General features: G+C 37.9%; 1 long non-coding RNA gene across 1 annotated transcript in view; it reads right to left on the bottom strand.

The window, feature by feature from the left end:
- Positions 1–482: 482 nt before the first annotated feature.
- The window catches only part of LOC146545530 (uncharacterized), a 52550-nt gene continuing 28807 nt past the window's right edge, over positions 483–24225 (bottom strand). The window contains exons 4-5 of the long non-coding RNA XR_014887702.1: positions 6052–6191; positions 483–598 (exon numbers count right to left, since the gene is read on the bottom strand). This is a non-coding gene — a long non-coding RNA (uncharacterized LOC146545530). The remainder of the gene's footprint in view (positions 599–6051; positions 6192–24225) is intronic.

Below are 24225 nucleotides of genomic sequence, written 5' to 3'. Positions count from 1 at the left end.
ATTAGGGCTGATCAAGATTGCTTTTGATAGGGGAATCCTTTCTCAAGCGCATTATATGAAACTATGAATAGTAAAGAAAATCGCTCAACCAGTTCTGCTTCATTAAATTATCTCTCAGCAAGAGTGGATATGTCTTTACTATAGGCCTTACTATTTTTAAAATAACATCTGATTTTACTGCTACTGCCTTGCAATGCCATTTCAGTTCTGCTTCAGAATTATAAAACCAGTCGGAGATTTCAGTTACTTCTTAGAAATGTTTCTGGAACTTGAAACTTGTAAGTAATTGACAAGTTATTAAGAAATTAACATAAAGGGAACTTATATCCAGAAACAACCTACTGCTCTGAAGTGACAGCAGAAATAATAGTACAAAACTAAGAAAGATCAAATAAAAATTTAATAGAAGTTAGAAGTTAAAAACTGTAACGAATGATGAACATGGTCATCGTATCAAATTCATAGCTTTCTGTTAATGATATTCTGTTAATTGTATTGAAATAAATAATACTTCACACCACTCTAAACTCAGCTTTGCAATACTTACATTAAAACACCTCCAAGAAACTGCAAGTCAAGTTCTCAGAGTGCACTGATGCTAAATAAAAACAAAGTAAAAACAACATTGTAAGAAATGTCAATATCTGTTTGCAGTCAAATGGATTTTTTTCTGAATGAAAGACCTGCATGGAATTTAAGAATTATCTGTTTGATGACTACTTCCCGGAATCCACACTGTCAGTCAGTAGGATATAGCAAAGACCTATTACAGTTCACCAACAGTTTAAGTTGAATATAAGGCAAATATTCTTTAACAGCAAACCTTGGCAATGAGGCCTAATTGAAAAAAAAAGTATACTTAAACCGCTTTTTGTCTCTCTTCTTCATATTACACGAGTCTCCAACTATGATTCAGCAATTACTGAATACGGTATTTTGAGAACTGCTGCAAAAGTAATGCCTTCTATTTTTTTATATTAATCCATAACATCAGAGGCAGATGTTGGTGATTCTGTAATGGAGACTGAACATTCCCGCCAATATTCCATTACATTTTGTGACTTATGTCAGCAGAGGGACAGTCTAACAAAATGGTGTCTGACATGGAATTGTGTACGAAGTAAAAATGTGTCACTGAATTCTCCATGCAGAAAAATGGTACCCATTGACATTCATTAATGCTTGTTGAACGCTGGTGGAGACCAAACAGTGGATGTAAGCACAGAGAGGCAGTAGGTGGTGTGTTTCAGCAGTGACTACATTGGCATGAAAGACAAGGCACATTCCAGACAACCCTGCACAACTGTCACCATGAAACGAAGTGTCTCGATCAGCTAATCCATGTGAATTGGCTAATGATAGTGACTACGCTGAAAAATAGATTTGAAGCTGAGAAATTTGCTTTTTGAATCGTGTTACTGTGCTCTGTGAATACATTTCCACGGAAATAAATAAGAAGCATTACCTTTAGGGTCACTACATATATTAATAGATGCTTAACCATTAAAAATAAACATCCTTTATTTATTTTTTTCTTTTTTTTTTTTTTTAGCAAAACTTTGAGGTTGCATTTATGCAATCGGATATTCAAAACACACCAATTTAAATCTATAAATCTCCAACTTCAATATCTAGAATACCATTTCTGTTCTGGTTGAAGCTGTAGTTGCACCAACAAAAGTGCTTTTAGCTGGCCTTGGAATTTAACATTTCCTAAATAAAGTAATGATTATTCTTATTCTATGTAGGTCTATGGACTGCAGTTACTCAGAGCTGGGAAATTCTCTCCTGAATGAGTTCAACCATTCTGAAAAACCTCTTAGAATGAAAACAATAGCAACACACTGCCAAGACCTTAAGTATCTGCTATTAACTCTTCCTCAAATTTGAAGGCACCCATTATTTTGCACACAAAAGCTTTCCTAAAAAGAAATGGGACAAATTCACCTCAGTTCATAGGCTTCATCAAGGATTGATTTTCTCAAAGTGCCAAATAAAGTAATAGTGTTTCTAGTTCAGCCAGGATTTTGTGCTTCATTTCAAATACTCTGTAGTTATTTTAACTCTCAGTTGAAAAAAAAAATCTCATTCCCATCTTGCTTGTATTTATTCTGCAAGAAAGAACTGAGGCATAAGGAAAGAAGTGAATTTATACCTAGAATTTTAGTTAAATATCCAAGAGGAAGTTAAAATCTGGTGAAATATCAAAACTGCAACAGTCTTATTTATGTTTTTATTCATTTTCAGTGAAGCATTCAGTGATGGAATTATTACGTCACATTTCTCATTCTCTTTTATTCTCCAGTGTTAGGAAATTGTATAAAATAAAATCAAAGAACTGTGCATTGCTGGAGATTGTAAGGGCACATATGGTTCTAAAGAAATTCAGGCTACAAATGTGAGCTGTCCCTCTTAAAAGTTTTTGAAAAGCTGGGTTCTTATTCTTTTTGTAGGACATACTTGAGAGAGGGATCTGTTAAACTGATACCATAAACTGGTCAATCAGGAAACTCCCTAAGACTCGAGTTGGAGTGTTAGAAAGAAGGCATTCCTAAGTACCAGGGCTGGATGTGTGAGGGATATGCTCCTTCTATCATGCATAACTCACACAAAAGGTATTCAGCTTCTATACATTCTGAGGTTTTCCTGCAGGTACCTATGTATTCAGCTCTTGCTTTCACAACTAACAGATCAAAGCAGAACATCCCTTATCTAGTAGATACAAAGACTTACAGAACCTCCCTAATCTGCTTGATACAAGGAGTATATCACTGTTATGTACTTGATATTAAAACAGACCATTTCCATTATCTGAACAAACTACAGGGTTATCCATCAAGGGACTTACCAAGCTTAACACTGCTACAACTTGTATCAAAATGACAAACTGATCCTTGTATTGTGAATTTTATAAGTCGAATTTTGCAGGAGGCAACAAATGATGATGAGAAAGAAACACTAACCCTTACAGATTTGTCACATTTTCAGTATCAAATTCTTCTTATATATGTATATATCACAGTTCTAAACTACACAAAAAAGTATGATGCCAGACAAAGTCTTTCAAAATTGAATTAAATTTCTAAGACCATTAAAAATTATACAAAGTATTAATCTTAGTGCTGTGTAACGTAGTTACACAGTACCAACTGTGAAAACTGAGTGGCTTTCAGGAAAAGGAAATTATTTGAGCCTCCCCGAGTCCTTCTCTTGACCCAGCCAGCATCATCTTAATCATGCAGAGACCCAACCTCATCCATGGAATGGTCTTATCCAAATATGGAATAATTCTGGGGAAAAATCTCTTTTTGAGAGTCAGCCAGTAGAGGAGCATGGTCTTAGTCTCCCAAGAAGTTCTTGTATGTTGCATTCTTAGTAGGTTTTTATCCATTCTATGCTGTAGCCAAGGGCCTGACTCTCCTTTCAAGTGAAAGGGCATTATCTAATGGCCATCAGAAAGAAATGTTTCAAGAAATCGAGAATGATGAGAGGAAATGTCTCCCCTCTGTCCACTGGTAGCTGAGGTCATATATCACTGCCAGTAATGCATTTTTGTTGCTGTTCCTGGCCCAAATCCAGACAGTGCCAGATCTGGAAGATTTGTTTTGATTAGATGATGTTATAGTTGGCTTTCAGTTGTTTTCCTTCTTGCCTATCCTTAGCAATCAAAATACATGTTGTATAACAACAAAAAAACAGATCTTAGAAGGCTCACTGTGCAATATTTCTATTTCTCTACTTCTGCTTATCTTTTTGATGTGTGTTTCAGTGAAACCTTCCTCAACAGTCACTAAAGCTAGAAGATTTAAATTAAAAAAAGAGAGAGAGACAACATGAAAAACTTATCTGGTTATGTGTCTTCAGAAGTTATTCTTTAAGAAGCAACTTGATTAATATGACTCAAGAAAAAATACTGAACGTTTGTCTTAGTTTGTATTTTCCAAAGCCTCGTTTTTGGAACTGCTTACAATCAGGACCCTTAGTATGCTAGAGAAAAAGTTATTGTAGCATTTCTGGCTTGCTTGCAGAAAAAAAATAATATATATAAATAACAAAAATGAATTTATTGCTATCAGATATCTAAATCAAATAAACTGGAGAAATCCAAAAAATAATGGGTATCTTGTTCCTTTGATGGAAGTTCATCCTTTTATAAGTGTACTTTGACATTAATCAGCTTTGTCATGTCTACATTTTGCACCATCTTTATGACTCAAATCTTAAGATTGGAATGGAAATAAACTACAAAAACTTTCAAGGATACCCATAGAGGGTGAATGTTTGAATAAACAGATAACTGGTTGGTTACTAATGCTCTCTGGTGAACCAGTGTTTTATCTATCTATATAAGCATTCGGGACATTATTTCTCGCTGCAAACAGTATTTCCTCCCCCCGTCTTTGATTTAAAAACATACACAAGAATGAGAAGAATAGCAAGGATGTTCGTTATGTTTTCTTGCAGCAGAAGGGGGAAGGTAAACTGGACTCAACTGCTCAGAAGATTCACTCAACAGAAGAATGAGTCTCTTTGTCCTAAACAGTGTAGACATAAGGGAATCTGTGTATGTAAAAATTCATGCCATGAAATGACATTAACAGCTGGAATGATAAGAATGGCCACCATCAATTAAGAAAAAGGAAAACATATGTGTCAGCAGCCATTCAAGCTGATAGTATGAAAGAAAGAAATAAACTATTTCAAATTCTGGAAAAAAAATCGAAACTAAATGAAAATAGTCAGAGTAAACACAGTCAAAGGGGTGGGTGTCCCCCAAAAAACACATTTTCCAGAGGTATCTGTTAATCTTGATAAAATACCATTTTCCACAATAAAAATATTATTTTAAATAACTGTTTCACCCAAATGTCACAAGTGAGCAACCAATGTATTTCTCAGAAATTCAACCACAATCCTCTCTGTAGCTGTGAAGAAGGTGTTTCTGATTCCACCTCAGTGACAAGAGCACCACTTTCAGTAATCATTTGCTGGACTATGTTTGACAGCAGAAATGCCATACAAATCTGACCTCTCCCACACTGTGTTTGAAGCAAAGACGATAGAAGAACATAGTGGGCCTTTCCCAGTTGGTAGAAATTTGTTCGTTTGTTGCCTAAATAATATTTAAAATTGTCCAAGCTTCCTTAAGTCTGAGCTTGGAAATTCTCTAGAAAATAGAGACCTATGTTCTTTTATTTATTTAAAGGAAATGGACCTGAACCTGTAGCGTGCTGCAGTAATTGTAGAGATTTGGCACAGAAAACAGATATCTGAAAGTCAGCGAAGACCCCGTAGGTGCACTGTTTGTTCAGTTTTGCTTTTTCTCTCTCTTACCTTGTCTCCATTGTACCTGCCTATACAGCCTTTGCACTCAATCCTCAAGGGAGTCTCAGCACCTGAGCATAAAGTAGTGAGTCACGCATGTGATTTCAGAATAATTTCACATTTCCTGAATCCAATGAACTGTAGCAAATCATACCCTTAACTTAATTTCAGCATATTTTGGTGCACAGGAATATACCCTCACATTCAGCTTGGCAGCTGAGCATGGAATAGTAGAATAATGGTGCTTTAGGGGATTGGGAATGGTGAATAAATGGTGCTGGAATATGTAGAGATTTTACTTCAGATTTCAGTGAACAGAAATCTTTCATAGCAACTTTGCATAGATGAATCGTTTCAATTATTGGGCTGGTTCTTTTCTGGCTCATTAGGTTTTGACCCTAAGACCCTCCCTGAGACTGGAGGTGCTTAACTGCTTCCTGCAGAGCCCAGAGCCCTAGCAAAAAAGGGGCAATAGATAAACCTGGACTAGCTTCAAATCCTTTTGTTACCTTTGTGTTTCATAAGCAAGGAGGTAGGCTCTTTGTAGTCTAATATCATTACCATGCTTTTCTTTGGTCAGTTTGGCAGAGATTCATTTCACTAACTTTAGACATCTAGAAGTACACTACATATGAAAGAACACTAGTTATCTAGTTTCCCTCGAGAGCCTCTGGAAAGTCAGGAACCTCTCAGCAGCACTTCTTCACATCTGTATCATGTACTTACCCTGGCAAGGGATGAATCACCTGCTGGAGGTGTATGTACTTCTTGACAATGATTCATTTCAGCCCTGAATAAGCTGAAAAAATATCTTCAACCAGATGTTTCATTTCTGGACAAGCTCAAGTAAGTCTGATGAATCCCATCTGAAAGCACAAAGTAGTCTGCTGTTTATTTTGCTATATTTTAAGTCAGAGGAGAAAGAAATCTTACTTAGTAAGGCTGAGTTCAGCCATTGTCCCTGGTGGCTTCACTTTATGTACATGCAATATACTTGTCCACTTATGTGAATGGTACTGGTTATGAGGAAGATAATTCGGTGGCTCAGAGGGCATGTATATCACGCCTTTATGCTGAAAACAGTCTGAGACGGGACCTTGTAGCTGGCTTAGATGCTTGTAATGTCATTCAGTGAAACGTTTTATGCCATACAATCCCATGAATGTAGCTGAAATTTGTAAAGACAATCAAATTAACTTCTAATTGGTTTATTTTATTTTTCCATATTTTATGCCTTTGATGCCAGCCCTACTCCTTTATAACATCAGACCAAAGGATTTTCTTATGCATAAACACAGAATTTTTGATAGCCATAATAGATGTGTAATACTAGCAGACATCAGCAAAAAAGTATGTATATTTCCATTGTACCAAAAAGGCAAGAATCAGAATTTGCAAACAATAAAATTTAAGTAAGCTGTGTAGCAGCAATTCCCTTTCCTCTTGGTCTTAAATTAATGTGGATGGAGGTAAAACAAAGCACAGAGCAAATGAGCACTTAAGGGACACACAAAAACAGAGGTTTCTATTGAAACAGTCGGTTGATAAAGGAACTTGAGAGTTGAACATGAGGCTCTGGACTTCACATTTAATTCATAAAGCATGCTAACACAAATATAGGTATTATTTCATTTTCATATAAGACAAATGAAATGCAGCAATGTAACCACTGTAAAAGGTTCCTGTCAAATTTCTTACTGTACCAAGTGGAAAATTCCCACTATTTGAATGGCACAAGAATATGTTTCTAGTGAGACTGAATTTAATTTTATTTAATACTTCTTTTGCTTTTAGTGGTTTTATGCTTAGCTAATAACTGAGAGTCAAATCATTCAAGACAGAACAAAAGGATCCAGCAGGAATCCACAGTGCAAGAGAACTCCATCTTTGGCTTCAAGGTCTTCAGGAGAAGGCACTACTCCTTCTCAATGAACAAAAAAATTGTATGAATGTCTAGTTGGTTTGTCTGCCAAAATCTTCAAAAAGAAAAAAAAAACCACACAATAGTTTGGTGTTTGCACTAAAAAACATGCAGTGAAACACAGACCTATAACATCCCATACTCAAACTAAAGGATAAAGTTTCATAAGCAGTGAAGAATGGGAACTTTTAACCAGCTCCAATTTAGTCAAGTATAAATCACAGTTAGTTGATGCTGATTTTTAAAGTATCGGTCATAAGAAGTTTTGTGAACAAAAGAGACTGTTAGGACAGGTCCTGAATCTTTTGCCTTTGTACACCGAAAATACTAATTTCTAAGAAATCTAAATTACATAGGTGCTTAATTTAGTCTTGTAAAAGGCATTTATATAAAGCAGGCTTTTGTAGTTATTTACATGTTTAAAGATAGAAGTGCTCTGCAGATTTTCAAACAGGCTTAATCAAGTTGGTTGTCTAAATCTTTATAAAGTCAGAAATTTTCAGAGACCCAGGCTAGTTGGTCTTGCTTAAAAACTGCAACTGTCAGTCTCTCAGAGCAGTACAATAGAAATAAAATGTCTTTAGAGTAATACAGAAATACTGTTTTGAACAAAAACAGAATCCAAGCGTGATAAGAGTTGCAATGGCTGTTTGGAGAGGTTTTTTTTATGAAATAGTGAAGAACAAGACCTTCTGGTGTATAATTGATACAACTGTCAATTACATAAATTTTAATTTTTCCATTGAAATGGCCAAATTTGCAGAGATACAAATAGGAGCAGAGCCAGAGACGGTGACTACAAAGTCAAAGCAAATAGGAAATTTCCTTTCCAGCATTACTGTTAGAGAATATACATGCATGTTGTTCTCAGTGAAAGGTTGTTGTTTCCATCTACCTGTTACTTGCAGAGCTGTGGATATGAGGTAGGACCTTCCAGGTCCAACTTCTACCAGTTTAAAATATTCCTGTATGTCATAAGCTTTGCTAAAACACAGCAGTACAAGGACATACTCAGAAAATCCATCCTACTTCTTGGATTCTGTGGCACAGCCCTTAATCAGGACGTAGCTGAGAAATGACTCAGTGATTAGCCTATAGCAGCCTTCAATCCCTCAGCCAGGCAGCCTCACAAGCCCCTCTAGGGAGCCACTGGTCTCTGTCATGGCAAGCTTGTCTTTCTGGCCCTTTCTCAGAAGAGCTATCTTGTTCTTCAGGACACTTGCATTTGAATTGCCAAGTTTCTCTATTTCATGCACTTTCATGACTGCAGTTGATATGAAACGATAAGACAGCAGAAAAGGTGAAAGGCTGTGTATCCAAAATGCAGTTGGCAGTTTGGTCATGTTAAATACAGAGTTCATAGTTTTGCACAGAGCTCACAAATTCTGTAGGTAGTTGCCACAAATCATCTCAGAGGTAGGCTTGCTAAAAGAATAATGTTCTGAAAGCAAAATACTAAGTTTTCTTATAGTTAGGAGTTTTCCTTACATGCAAATCAGGGGAGAAAGGGTTTGGGTTTGTTTGTTTTATCTTGAGGGCAATAAGGCTCCTTAGTATAAAGAAGTTCTGTGCATATCTGGGCCTTGTACCACGAGCAAATGAATTCACTCTAAGAGCCAGTGAAAGGCTGCTTAAGCCTTCAGAATAGAAGCTCTTAAATGCTTTGCAAATGAACTTTGAGTATCTTGCAGATGAACTTTGAGTATCTTGCAGATAAAACCAAAAGGAGAGGATTAAAAAAAAAAAAATTAGTAAGAAAAAGAGCTAGGAATGCAACCTATTTAAAATCCCTTGTCTCTCCAGCCACAATGTGTTAACAGGTTAATTACATTCAAGGCAGTGAAAATTGGTTTGTGATGACAGCTTGGTACATTTACCACTAATATGGGCTATTTCTTCCACTCCTTATGAAAATTCTTTCTAGGTTTCTTTTCTCTTCTCTGCAATGAGAATTACTGCAGACATGTCTGTTCACTCTTAAAAGTATTCAGAAAAATTGGTACTTGCAATTTGCACATTTTTTATTGTCACTTCTATTCACCTAAAATTGAAGTGAGATGGCTGAGACAATGCAGGGTAGTTTCATATAATCAGCCAGCAAATCATTCAGATCATTCTCTCCAACCTATTTTTACCCAGAACTATTTTGTTTTGAACATCTCTCTTTCACAATGCTTTCTCAAATAACTCCCTCACCCCATCACCCAAGGAAAGCGGCAGCCTCAGAGTTGTCAGATTTCTAATAAATTCTCACAGATCAGACCAAATATAAAAGTGACAGGTCCTGTCATATGCTTATGCACGTGCAAATGACTAGAAAAGTAAGTTAGGATATGGGTTCATTAACCCACTCTGAAACAGAAGGTGCACAGACCTTGAGAATTTGGGACTGGAAAGCCATTTGCACCGCCAACACGCCCCTCACTCACAGGCGACAATTCAGCAGATATTCAGGCTATAAAAGCACCAGTCCTCAAATGATTTTTTACAACATCCTTGATGATGTAACCTGAAACTTCATAAAACATAAACAGAAGATAAATATAAATAGAAGAAAACATCAAAGTTTACGAACAACTGTGTACAGAGGAGGAGATCTGAACACATTTGTGGTATCACTTATATTTCTGAAGTAGCGTTTCTTGGAGTCATCTGCTCTCCTTCACTTAGCAAATGAGACACACCAGAGAGTCTTATTTTGAGTTAATCAAGCCCTTAGGCTATGCCTGTGCTGGTAAATAAAGGCACAGGCTCTGGTTGAAGCTCTGCCCTGCAATTATCCAAAATGCTCACATTAGTGTGCTCCTCAAAAGATTCTCTGTCTTCATCACCTAACACTTTTCCAGAGAGTCACTGATATGCTTGCAGAAATATGCACAGCTGGAGCTATTTCCAATATATGCTATAGAAAAGTGTCTACCTGATTTCAATCCTGTACTGTCCTCCCAAATTATACCATTGCACTTTAAATCCTTTTACTCATATTGTTCTCCAGGGCAAACAACAAATACTCTCCAGTGTAAGGCAACTCAGCCTTCACATTATTTCAGATACTTCAAACTGAAAACATTATTATTCATTTGTCTTAGGGCCACAGAGCACCACGTGGAGCTAAAGATGTCTCAGTAGCATGAATACAGCCACGTCCTGCCACTGGGTTAAGGGACAGAGAATGGTCTTTGGTTTTTTCAGTGCAAGAGTATGAGCAGTTTACTGTGTGTTTCAGTCAGTTGCATGTAATGCTGTCTTCTCACTTAGAGAAACAAGATTTTTTCCCATGCTGTTTGAAAATCCCAGTCCCAAACTTGCAGCTGAGGAAAGCATGATACAGCTACAAAGCAAAAATTCCATTATTGCAAACCATGCTGTTGCAAAACCTACCTTTGAGTACCTATAATGTAAGCTATGAAGCAAATACCCAGCAGCAAGATTGAATTTGATATATGATCAGTATATTGAATTTATATTATCATCTTTTATTTCTGCAGTAATATTTGGATATAGCTGAAGTTCTGTTTTAGCACAGTTGTCATCTTCTCAAGTCCATTAATTGACAAATTCAGTGACTTCATCATAACAAGTCTGAACTGAGACCTCACAGTTTCATCATAAATCAATGTAAATTTTGGTATTTAAATAGATGCTCCCATCTTTAATATTAATACTATTACATCATCCTATGCTGATATTCCCATCTTAAATATTTATGCCTCTACACTATCTCTTGTTAATTTCATTGAAGAGTGTGAGATTCATAAAAATTTGAGGATTGTGGTACTTGCCAAAATATTTACACCGCCAGTGTGAGAATCTTCTTACAGAAAAGGATGTAGCAGATGCCAACACTTTTAATGCCACATGTTCACCATTTTGAATTACAAGGAAAAAGCCCTTATGTACCTTTCTAGGGACCATTTCCTTCACTGGTCAGATAAGGCTGTAAAGACACCTAAATGGCTTTATTCTGCACATGCTTCAGATGAACACCAGAAGACGTAACATTACCCATCACAGTGCTTGTATGAAACTATTAAACCTGGAAAGTAGGAACATTGCTGCTCATTTTGTGCCATTATAAATGACAAGATTTTAATAGCTTCCTAAACATTATCTCAGATCTTAATCTTTTCTTGTAGGGAATGGGTAAGCTATGAATAATTTCAAATCCAGATTCAGTAAAATGTTATATTGTAATAGTCAGCATAACCAGAGTGGCAGGCAGGAAGGAAAGAATAAAAATAATATCAGTAAGTTCCTTTAATTAAATCAACACTTATGCTTTCCAGATGGGAGCAGGAGAGCAATTCCCACCTGGTTATAATTTTTACCTTTTCAATATAATTTAAAAGAGAATGAAAATAATGTGTATCTCTCTAGGCACATGTGCTGAAATACAACTGTGAGATAATTCTAATCTCCAACTGAGAAAACACTCATTTTCTGATAGCCACTCTGAAACACTTTCAGGCTTAAAAACTATAAGTCATTGCTGAATTAGTATTTAAAGTAGGGTGGTAATTATCAAATGTAATTGTAAATAAAATACAAGCATCGTTCATGTACAACATTGAGAGCATTGTGGACTATACTCCTCAAGAGTCAGATAATTTGCAACTGGAAAACCTCTTCCATGGAAACCTGCTGAGGTCAATTTGCCTGCAATTGAAAATTAATTGTATAGGCAGTTTGTAACATTTGAAAAACATTTGGCTTAATTATCTGAGTTCTGCCTTTTCTACTCCTAAGGTTTTTTAAAAAAATCATATCCCAAGAAGAGGTAAAAATTTAAAGAAGGTATGATAGATCTCCAAATCTCTGATCTTTCTCAAAGGAAGACGGACATGAAACGATTAAAAATTTCTTAAGAATACATTCCAAGGGGAGAAAGTGAGCAATAGCTGTCCAAGATATTATAAGGCCAGTTCTGTGCTAAATAAATTTGTGTTGTAGTCTTTGTGGTAGTTAAATAGCATCAAGCAGATTGCCAAGGTTACAACTTCATTTTTGTGTGCCACACTGACAATACATAGCAGTTTTCAGCTTTTCTTACTTATCAGCTGAGGTTTACCAAAATATATCAGTCATGATCTAAATTCAAACGCAATTCTCAGTTGAGATTTTCTGAGGTAATGAGGCCATCAAAATGTACAGCATTGGTCTGATCTCTAAGGGACAGAGAAAGTCAAAACTAAGCCATTAGACTTCAGACAGATAGGAGCCTAGAGAAGTGGAATTATGATGAGAAATGAATCGAGCTTATGTTAGCGCAGTGCACAGGAGGATACCATATAGGAGGTTGACGGTTACCAAGATATAAGTAAAAGCAAGAACCTTTTTGCTGTACTTGGTTAGTGGGGAAGAAGAGACCTGCCCAAGTCAAGAATTGCAACTGAAAGCACACTCGTTTTTTCATCCCAAACTGGATGGAAAAGAAGGCCCACTTACTTGGGTTCTACTATGTGTGCTAGTCTTCTTGAGGACATCAATATTAGATATTGTAAAGAATATCACAACCCCAACGCCTTTTTGTGAATCTCACTATCTTTGATTATGTTAACAACGAGTGAGTGAAATAGATAATCATATATCGTAAAAAAAAAAATCATAGCAGAAGGGAGTATGGGGAAATTAGAAGTGAAACAGATGGCTGTAATGTATATCAAAGTGAGTGACTTAAATAATTAAAGCAATAAAATCATCAGTGAAGTTTTTTCATTAAAATTCTGATTAAAATAAAGGAATAGTTCGTGATCCTTAATCTTAAATGTAATTAATATTTGTTGCCAAAATTGACTGAATGATTCTATTTACCAATGTGCCTCTGTTATTAAAATGAAAGTGACGGAAAAAAAATAAATCTTGGTGAGTCTGGTACTCTCTTTTTTAAAATTAGTGTGGTTGGACTCTACATTACCATTATTTCAATCTAACCCAGTAATTCAGCACATCTTCTATGAAGTCAAATATCTGAACTACACTGAAAAAAGTCATGCTACAAAGCAATGATGAAAACAGAATTTCTTCAATAAAAACATAACATTTAACAATATTTATTAAAGAATAGTAAATTTGTGGTGAAAAATATGAATTATAGATAGGTACACTGATCATGGACAAAAATTAGCATATAGCACATTACCCATAATGTGTCACAGGGCAGTTACTCTGGCAATTATTTCATAACTGTGTTAGCTCTTAGTTTCAATAAAAGTCTTTAAACAGTAGCTATTTTAGGCATTCAACTGCTAAGCAAAAATGTGAGTAATGTTTGAGTCCACAGCAACTGATGCGAATCCAGTGAGAAGGCAAAGGCAACAATTCTGGAGAAGGACAAAAATAAAATGGAAATTATAGAGAAGAGGTGTCATGGCCAGGGCATAGTTTAAATGGAGAACTGAGCCAACCTCACAGCTTGCTGCCAAGACCAATTTCAGAGTCAGACTAGCTCAGCTCTGTTTATCTAACCACACCATCACAGAATTAAGGGAAAGGAAGAAATGCTGATGGAGAACAGGTGGTGGCAGAGTAAAAAAAAATATTTTCAGAAATGTCATTAGGAATTTGGGCAACACTGAACAGATCCTTGCTAGACTTTCCAGCAGAGAATGTTGTTTTTCTTTTTTTCCTGGATGTGTGTTTCTGGAGAATTGTTTAAATAACTGACAACTGAATCTTTTGAAACTTCTATGCATTATTCTAAAGCTCAAGCATTTTCTATAACCTGCAATGAATAACGTGTGCATATTTAAAAGTTTCACATAATGTTTATCTGATGAATTCACTGAACATTAAATATCAAGAGGATTTTCATTGTGAAAATAGCCTACTCTTCCTTTTAGAAACTCTGATTCTGAGTAGACTGAGGTTTCTTTATTTATCTTTATTTCACATAAGATTGTCCTCTCCTTATTTTCTACTAAATAAAAGTAGAAAGTATCTGAACAAAATTGTGCCTTGGGGTAATAGTGACCCTTTTTTGGCCAAATCGCCCTTCCTTTCTTAAATAATTTTGCTGATGTGGTGGTATTTGTAGCACAAAGCTATTTTTATATCTAGGGGGAATCTGGAGAAACAATTTCATGTTATTCCTAAGAAGAGCTTTGTCTTTTCTCATTCCTATGACAAATGCCTAGCAGATGTGAGAGGATTTTTGTCTCAGAATATAAACGACGATGCTCCCTCTTACTTCATACGATAATAAGAATGAAACCAAAATACACATTTACCAAATCCCACCTGCATCATATGCTTCCCCCTTTCTGGTGTCATGCATGCCAAGCAAGTGATGCCTTCAATTAGCACCTCAGCAGCACCCAGCCCCTGGCACGCCTGTGACTGGGGAGGTGCTTCATATTTCATTTGCAGTTCTTTTTGTATTGCTGCTGAATTGTACCTCAGAAGCTGATACAGAGTATGAGAATATTTCTGTGGTGTTTCCTTCCACTAAATCCTTTACACAGTTAATCGACAGTTAAACACAAGCAACTTTATATAGCTCTGCCTGCTTTTTCTTAAACCTGTATTAACTCAGATATGAATACGCTTATAAGATATTGCTTTTCTGATTATAATGGGATAAGTGTTTAGCAACAGGTACAGAAAAACAAGATTTGGTGCGAAGAAAAACATCACACAGCAAGGGTGAAAGAAGCCTCAGCTTCATGGGAATTCAATAACATTTACTTTCTATGATCAACTTTATTAAATGTTATTTCAAATAACAAGACTCCTAAACAGTTCATTGTAAAGGTAGCTTTATCCCAGCACCATCTGTGAAACATCTTCTCCTTACATACATTTCCTCATATTTTCATTCCAAGCTAATTAAAGATAAATGACGATGAACTTATCAATACTGGATAAGCATAAAAAAATGCAGCTGGGTAAACTAAGAGGGGAGATCAGGGTGACTGTCCACCTAACCAAATATGTACAATGTCTTTGTAGAAACATGGTAAAATGTTAAGTTCTGAGTACAAGAAGAAAATTTTAGCCATTTCTACCTTCATTAGGGACATAGTTCTCAAAGATATATGATATAATATCAACCAAGTCTTTGGGATTGTGATCATCTGGTTTACCTGAGTGTGCAGTCAGCAAAGCAGCAGCAAGAAGAAGGTAACATACTCAGGCTGTAGTTCAACAGCACAATACTTCCCATTTGAAAATTCTTTATTCTGGAAGAAAAACACCTCAGTAATAGATAAAACTTTGATCCAGGATAAAACCACTGTCATGACTCACGCTTATTCATATATTTGTATAAGTTTACTATACCACAAGGCTTCCTGTGAGGTCAGGTGTTGCCTATGCATTGCACTATAAATTTAGACCAAACCAGATATAGTTTGTCCTCCTGCATCTGTCACAGACAACTTGCTGTCTCCTTCCTGCTGCACTCCTGCCCTTTTTGATTTTATTGCCTTCCATTTTGCTTCCCCAGCCCCTCCACCTCACTTACCCTGCCTCCAGTACTCAGCAGACCATTCCTTGAACCAATTCAACACAATTTAAAAAGTGTTCTTTTGGGGGGAAAGATGGAGATTTTGTATTGAATTCTTGTTACATTAATGAGATAAGCTGATTAAAATAATGGAAATCTCAGCAAGACATAGTATAAAAGACATTTTTGGATGTAATTGATTCAAGCCTCCTCTTAGAGCTGGGTAACTTCAAAATCAGATCTGCTTGCATAGGACCACCACTATTTGAGTTCTGAATACCCCCAAAGATGGAGATACTACAGCTTCTCTAGTACCTCATCCAGTGTTGACCACCTTCACAGTGATTATTTTTTCCTTATATCCATCTGGAATTTCTCCTATTGCATCTTGTGACCACTGTCTCTTGCCCATTCAGCATGAACTTCTTATAGAACATTGACTGTCTTCCCTGCAATACCTCTTTCCACACTGAAGGAATATGACTGACAAAGATAATCTGCACAAAGCCTGGGGTAGAGCAAGGACATGGGATGAGAAAGTAGTTGTTTTCCACTTCAGCTATGTTTCACCCAACAGATTGATTCCTTAGCAAAGCTGGTTTACAGAATCACAGAATCACAGAATGGCCAGGGTTGGAAGGGACCTCAAGTATCATGAATCTCCAACCCTCCTGCCACATGCAGGGCCACCAACTTCCACATTTAATACTAGACCAAGCTGCCCAGGGCCCCATCCAATCTGGCCTTGAACACCTCCAGGGACCGGGCATCCACAACTTCTCTGGGCAGCCTGTTCCAGCACCTCACCACTCTCTCTGCAAAGACTTCCCCCGACATTCAACCTAAATCTTCCCTCCCTCAAATTAAAACCATCTCCCCTTGTTCTGCTGTTATCAACCCTTTGAAAGAGTTGATTCCCTTCCTGTTTGTAGACTCCCTTTAGGTATTGAAAGGCTGCAATGAGGTCACTCTGCAGCCTTCTTTTCTCCAGGCTAAACAAGGCCAGCTCCCTCAGCCTGTCTTTGTAGGGGAGGTGTTCCAGTCCCTGATCATCTTTGTGGCCCTCTTCTGGAGCCTCTCCAACAGCTCCCTGTCTTTCTTGTACTGGGGACTCCAGACATGGACACAGTACTCCAGATAATTATAGATTGATAACAAAACTAGCATGACTGAAGTATTTATCCGAAGTTGGAGCTGAAACAGAAATCACCAAACTTAAAAACATGATCCTCAACTTTGAAACCAAGGGTGCACCTACAAAGAGAAGAGGTCTCTACCTGCACTGACTTCAAAGAGTGTGCCCTGTACATAGCCAGCAAGATCTACCAGGATGGCTTGCAAAGCTATTTAATTCGATCCATTGGAGTAAGTAATAATTCTTATAAATTATTAGATTGTTTTTTACTTCAAGACTAATCATTATTAGCTTTGTAATCTGTGCGTGGCCCTTAAATTCTTGCTTTAAAAGCCAAATTCTCAAAGGCATTTCGGTACTTAATTCCTATCTGGTAGAGCTGCACAAGTTAGATAGTACATCTATCTAACTAATTTAATCTAATCTAAAAAGTTTTGAGTTAGATAGGTAGATATTACTAAGAAGTTCAACTAAAGGGCTGCAGTCAGGGTCTGCAGTTGATTTCCAGCATCAGAGATTGAGGGAGGTGGAAGCAGACAGGAACACTATTTGATAAACAGAAGCCTGTGAAATGCACTTGCTGGAAAAGCTCAGGATTTTTTTCCTGGTAAACGTATTAGATGTAGCAATAACATGAGATATTGTCCAGTATATGTGCACTTAAAAAAAAATAAGAATAATAAAATGTAAAAGTGGAGAGGAAGAGAGGAACTGTGGGTTGCTTTTCAGTATGTGTTTATCCCAAAGCCCAGCATTTTACTGCTGGAAATGACTAAAGCTGGTGATGGCAGTTCAAAGGGAAGGAAGCAAAGATGCACAAAGGAGAGAAAAGCCTCACATCTGCTCTTGATTTTTTCACTCCTGCTCAGGAAGAAAGAATCTCAAAACACTGGAATGTGATCTCTGTTCTAGAGAGGATATAGGAATGGGGCATTCACATCTTCCCTGGACAGCTTGTGCCAGCGCCTTACCAGTCACACAGTGAAAAACTTCTTTCTGACATCCAATCTAAAACTCTCTTTTTTTAGTTTAAAATCATTCCCCCTTGTCCTATCACTGACTATCTGTGTAGAAAACTGATTTCCCTCCTGTTTATAAGCTCCCTTTCAGTACTGAAATGCTGCACTGATGTCTCCCTGGAGCCCTCTTCAAGCAAAGCAAGTTCAGCTCCCTCAGCCTGTCTTCAACGCAGAAGCACTCCAGCCCACCTTCATGGTGTCCTCTGGACCTGCTCCAACATCTCCACATCCTTCCTGTGCTGGTGGCCCCAGGCCTGAACGCAATTCTCAAATGGGGCCTTATAAGAGTACCTCTTACAGAGTAGAGGGCAACAACCCCCTCCTCACTGCTGGCCACCCTTCTTTTGATGCAGCCCAGAATACAGTTGGCTACTAGGCTGCAAGCACATACTGCTGGCTTATGTCCAGATTTTTGGAAAGAGCAGGATCTCCAAATCCTTCTTAGCAAGGTTGATCTCAGTGAGTTCTTCTCCCAGTCTGTACACACATCTGGGATTGCCCCAGTCCAAGTGAGCACCTTGCTCATGGCCTTGTTGAACATAATTCAGTCCACATGGGGCCACTTTTCAAGCCTGTTCAGGTTCCTCTGGATGGCATCTCTCCTTCCTATTGTGACAACTGCACCACACAGCTTGGTGCCGTCAGCAAACTTGCTGAGTGTGCACTCAATCCCATCATCCCTCACTGATAAAGACATTAAAAAGTAGTATTACACTTCTCTGTAGAAGAAGGTTTACTGTGTGTTTGTATTTGTTGTTTTTTTCTTAACGTGTAACAATACTGGAGACACACAGGAGGAGTTTTCCCCAAAAGCGCACTTGTAAAACCACCTAGATAGCAGAGTTTGCAGAAATACATCAACTTAGTATAGGAGAAAACCCCATATCTGAGCGTACTTGATTTATGAGCACAAATCAACCTAAATCAGCCACACCGACCGCATCGTTTACCGGGTATATCATATCTGGTTTAACATATAACACCGCAATGCGTCCTGAGCAAAATTTCCCACCTCTGGGAGCAGAAATAAGCCCCCTCTCCACCTCGAGAGGCGGCCGCCGTCTCAGCAGCCCAGGAGCCGCGCGCTGCTGCTGCCCTCCTGCGGGAGGACGGCGATGCTGCGCTCCCCGGCTGCTGGGCGGGGAGCTGCCCGGAGAACGTGCGAAAGCAGCATTTCATTCCTAAATTTTCCGCACAGAACCAATCCAATCCGGAAAGTGCTCTCTGCTTTGCTGTGGCTGCTCTGTACATAATAACTTGCACATCTTTCCCTTCCCTCTTTCCCTTCCTTGCCCTTCCTTGCCCTTCCCTTCCCTTCCTTTCCCTTCCTTTTCCTTCCCTTCCTCTATGTTTGCTTCTGGAGAAGGAATACCTGTTCTGAAGTAATGTGTGAACCTTTTCCTGGGCTGGTCACTGGAAACAAAGCAAGAAAATCTTCCTCTTGAGCTGTTTCTAGGCCAAAAGTGTCTGAGTTGTAACCAGTTAGTTGCAACCTTATCTTGGTTTTAAATTTCATGCAAATAAACCACTGTAGTACTAGACACAGGAGATTCATGTTGTTTTTAGATTTATCTCTGGTATTTTACAGCTGGGATGTCCTGAGGAACTAAACCAACTGATAAAAACTGAAGCAAGCCAGAACTTGCTGGTGCTTTCTTTATCATTTTTGTCTGTTTGTTTGTTTGCTTAAGATAGAAATGCATACCTGATCTTTTTCTTCCTTGCTTTTCAAGGAGTTGCTGCTGTTTTAAGTTCCCAACTTTGCAAATAGAGTAATTCACATAGTCCATACTGGACTACAAGTAAAGCTGTGCAGTGTTAATTGGGTTAGCCTGCAGTCTTGATCTCAGTATAAATGTAAATCGATCCAACTCTTTCGTATCTCCATTTCTGTGTGTGAAACCATAAGCTTCAATTATCTCCCCATTCACAGATCATAGAATCAACAAATGGTTTGGGTTGGAAGGACTTTAAAGCCCACCCAGCCCCAACCCCTGCCATGGGCAGGGCTTTCTCCCACCAGCTCAGGCTACTCTGGTTCCCGTCCAACCTGGCCTTGAGCGCCTCCAGAAATGGGGCACCACTGCTTCTCTGGGCAGCTTGTGCCAGCGCTTCACAAGCATCTCAGTAAAAAATATAAGGACATTAAAACTGTGAAATTGACAATATTTAAGGTCACTGACATAGATACCGATGGTGTGAATTCACAGAAAATGCTATCCTTCTGTGTGAAATGTTGAAGTCTGGAATGTGACTCTGCACTGCTTAGCACGTGTTCCTGAGCATTGCAGAGGAAGAAATAGCAGGTACAATTAATATTCATTGGTCATTAATATATAATGTTAAGAGATTTCTCAGGTTATTCTGTTAACTAAATAAATTGAATCCCTTTACATTAATTTAAGTAAGTTAGCAGAAGTGAATTGCTACGGTGCCAAAGAACTACTTAAATAAAATCTATTTTCTCACAGGAGTGAAATGAGTAACCAACTTTGCTATCCATGCAATCACTAGAGGGCAGAGCACAAGCTGCAAAGCACGAAAGAGGATTGATAGAGTCAACAGCATTGCTTGCATATTACAGGCTTTGGAAGTCATCACTGAAGTTATATTTTTATAAGTTGTATTTTTTCTTACTATTTTCTTACTATTATCCAATACTGAATGAATGCACACTACATGCATGCTTAAAATGAAAGAAATTAAACTGTTTCTATTGATAGTACCAATGATTTGGTTGAAGAATTATTGATCAGATTAAATACTAATCACTGAATGAACTAGGCTTAAGTGACTGTTTTAAACCACAGTGTTAAGTTTGATCATTTTTTTAACTGATCAATTGGAACTCATTTATGTTTGTGCTGATTTATAGTATTTACAAAACATTTAAACAGAAATTACTAAATGTGCACTTCAAAAAATAAAAATTAAAAATAAACCCACATGTAACTGAAAAGAAATAATCCTCCTGAAAGGTATAGGAAGACTGAAACATTTATTTCAGACTGCCAGCCTACCTAGGTTGTTATATAGACTCATACACACTGATAGCTCTGCAGAGAAGATTGAGTGTAGTAAATATTGAAACAAAGGGAATTAATATACCCTAATTTAACAGATCAACTTTGCCTTTTCCTCATTTCTTCTATAAAAATATGACTTCCTCAAGCGGTTTTTAAGAGACTTGTAAAATATTGATAAGCTTTGCAACATCAAAATTCAAAAGTGTTTGTTCTGGGTTTTTGCTTTTGTTTGTTTCCTTACTTTTTATTTAAAATATGTTTCTAGTAACATTCACTTGAACAATACTAGTCTTGTGGGAAAAAAGTATCATAGGTAAAGTTATAAATAATAACCACTGTTTTCTAAGGGATCTAAATTAACCAAAACTAAACTATACCATTCCTTTAAAGCTCCTGGATGAAATGTTCACTTTATTTTCTTAGAACTCTGCATGTTTCTATTATGTGTATATGGGATGAGGGCTTCTGATTAACAACAGCAGGAATACATCTTAGAGGATCACAGATGGTTCATTATAGCATGGAAATCTGTAGTCATTTATTAATCTGTCCTGCTGTTACACTGACTTGTTTATTTTAAACCTGATTGCACCACTTTTCATTTACACAGGTGCAACTCCAAAAATATATATTGAAATTGTAGGTGAAAACCACAAACATAAGTCCTGGTTCTCTAAAGTCTGGACATCACATTTTTATAAAGCCCAATGTAGAAGGAAAGATGTGACTCACAAAGCTGAGTTACAAGTTGGCAATTCTCCAAAACTCAGGCAAAAACCCAACCCCAAGGAATCAAGAGGTGTGAGTCCTGCAATAGAACACATAGACAGATATATCCAGATTCAGCCAGGCATCTTCTGAATGTACTTACAATTACAAACAACAGTGCTATTACTATCTCAAATCTGGTCTCTAGAAAATGTGTGTAGCTCCGTCCATGTTTTAGCACAGCCCAGCCAGATGGTGACAGTTCTGTATGAGACTGTGAGCAGCGTCAAAGACATTTAGAATACAAGACCTACAGTTCTCCAGTTCTGAACTCCACAGTGTGCTTAAAATACTACTATGTATTTTCAGACCAAAAAAATTACATGAAGAACATTGCTCTGTTACATAGTGCTATTTAAAATTCTGATGTGAAAAATTCTAACAAATCATGCAGCAGTCTCCAGGGTGAAATTCCTGTCTTTCTACGTAATACCAACTGTGTTACAAGTGATGTTGCCTCTCAAAATTTTGGGGCTGGAAAGAACAAACGCAGAACTGAAATTGTTTTAGAAAGTGGGCTTAAGTGGTTAAAGGATAAAGTGAGAATGCAGGTGCCGTATTTCACAAGCCTGCCTGGAACCTTCTGCTTTGCTTTTGCTTCTGTTTTTTATTCACTTTCATTAATTTCAGGTAATTTCATAACTTCTTGTACATATATATGCAAAGCAATTATATATATACTCAAAGCAATTTGACATGAGCTAAAAATCCAGGAATTCCTTGGATCTAAGGTTGAAGACAACTCTTTAATCCATCTATCCATCCTCTGCAGTGGCGACAGAGAAGAAGAACCAAAAATTATTCAGCATTCTGTGTGATAGTCCAATCCTGTATGTTTGCACTTACAGGGTTTCATTAGATTAACTTCCATGTTCTCTGTCATCCTGGAACTCATCGGTCAGCCAACCAATCTAACTGCTAATAGACTTCTAGCTTTGTCTATCAGCAATACACTCCATAAAGCTCTTTTGCTTTTCTGTCTGGCTTTCTGCTAGGGATTTCAATACACTTTATTATCTACACAACCATCCATTTCGTGGTTCAGCTGTTGCCTACATTTTACAGAGAAGCGTGACAAAGATTAAATCTGACTTGCCTGATTTCAACGGTTTTCTTGAGAATCATAGAATCATCATAGAATCATAGAATGGCTTGGGTTGAAAAGGACTGAAATGATCATCTAGTTTCAACCCCCCTGCTATGTGCAGGGTCACCAATCACCAGATCAGGCTGCCCAGAACCACATCCAGCCTGGCCTTGAATGCCTCCAGGGATGGGGCATCCACAGCCTCCTTGGGCAACCTGCTCCAGTGCATCACCACTCTCTGTGTCTGTGTGAAAAACTTCCTCCTAATATCCAACCTAAACCTCCCCTGTCTCAATTTAAAACCATACCCCCTTTTCATATCCAACCTTATAAACAGCTGTTCCCTCTCCTGTTTATACGCTCTTTCAAGTACTGGAAGGCCACAGCCTGGAGCCTTCTCCAAGCTAAACAATCCCACTTCCCTCAACCTTTCTTCACAGGAGAGGTGCTCCAGCCCCATAATCATCTTAGTGGCCCTCCTCTAGACCCGCTCCACGAGCTCCACATCCTTCCTGTACTGGGAGCCCAGGCCTGGACGCAGTTCTGCAGATGGGGTCTCAAAGAGCTGAGTAGAGGGATACAATCACCTCCCTCTCCCTGCTGGCCACCCCTTTTTTAATGCAGCCCAGAACACAGTTGGCCTTCCGGGCTGCAAGCACACACTGCTGGCTCATGTCCAGCTTCTCATTCACCAGGACCCCCAAGTCCTTCTCCGCAGGGCTGCTCTGCAGGAGCTCTTCCCTCAGTTTGTATAAATACCTGGGATTGCCCCGACCCAAGAGCAGCACCCTGCACTTGGCCTTACTGAACTCATTAGGTTTTCATGGACCCACTTCTCCAGCCTGTCCAGGTCCCTCTGGATGGCTTCCCTTCTTTCCAGTGTATCGACTGCACCACTCAGCTTGGTGTCGGAAAAGGAATCAGCAATCATTTGTAAAACAATCAATCATTAATCTGGAATTTACTTTCTACTAAGGCAGTACGCCAATACTTTTTCCCCTGCCTTTGTTGGCCATGTAATTATTAATTTCATCCACAGGAGGGCAGCAAGAAGCTGAAAATCCCATATGATATACAGTCACGACGTTTCGGTGAATTATTCAAATTTCTAATTTACATTGCAAGAGAGAGTCCATTTAAAAATCTTATTTTCAGTGAAAACCAACTTGAGGAATTCAAACATTGTTCTTTTTTTTTTTTTTTTTTTTTTTTTAATGGTTCCTTGGAAGCTGCCCAGGAATCCTGAAGACTTTAGCCTCGTATGTTGCGCTCCAGCATCAGATATCTTCTAGAGACACAATTTAAAATTGGGAGAAAAATTAAAATGTTCCCTGGGAAAAGCCTCAACCAATTAAAAGCACTTGGTTCATTGAAAAATAATAATCATCATCATCATCAACATGAAATTCCTGAGGACATCCATTATAGAAGGCATTTTTCAACATTATTTAGTTAACTGTACTTTGCAGAGGCTGAGTGATCTTTTGACCACTAATGTTTA

The sequence above is a fragment of the Meleagris gallopavo genome, chromosome 1, assembly GCF_905368555.1.
Source record: "Meleagris gallopavo chromosome 1, MGAL_WU_HG_1.1, whole genome shotgun sequence".
Taxonomy (NCBI): domain Eukaryota; kingdom Metazoa; phylum Chordata; class Aves; order Galliformes; family Phasianidae; genus Meleagris; species Meleagris gallopavo.
The sequence above is the reverse complement of the archived record's forward strand: the minus strand, read 5'-3'. Positions and strand labels throughout refer to the sequence as shown.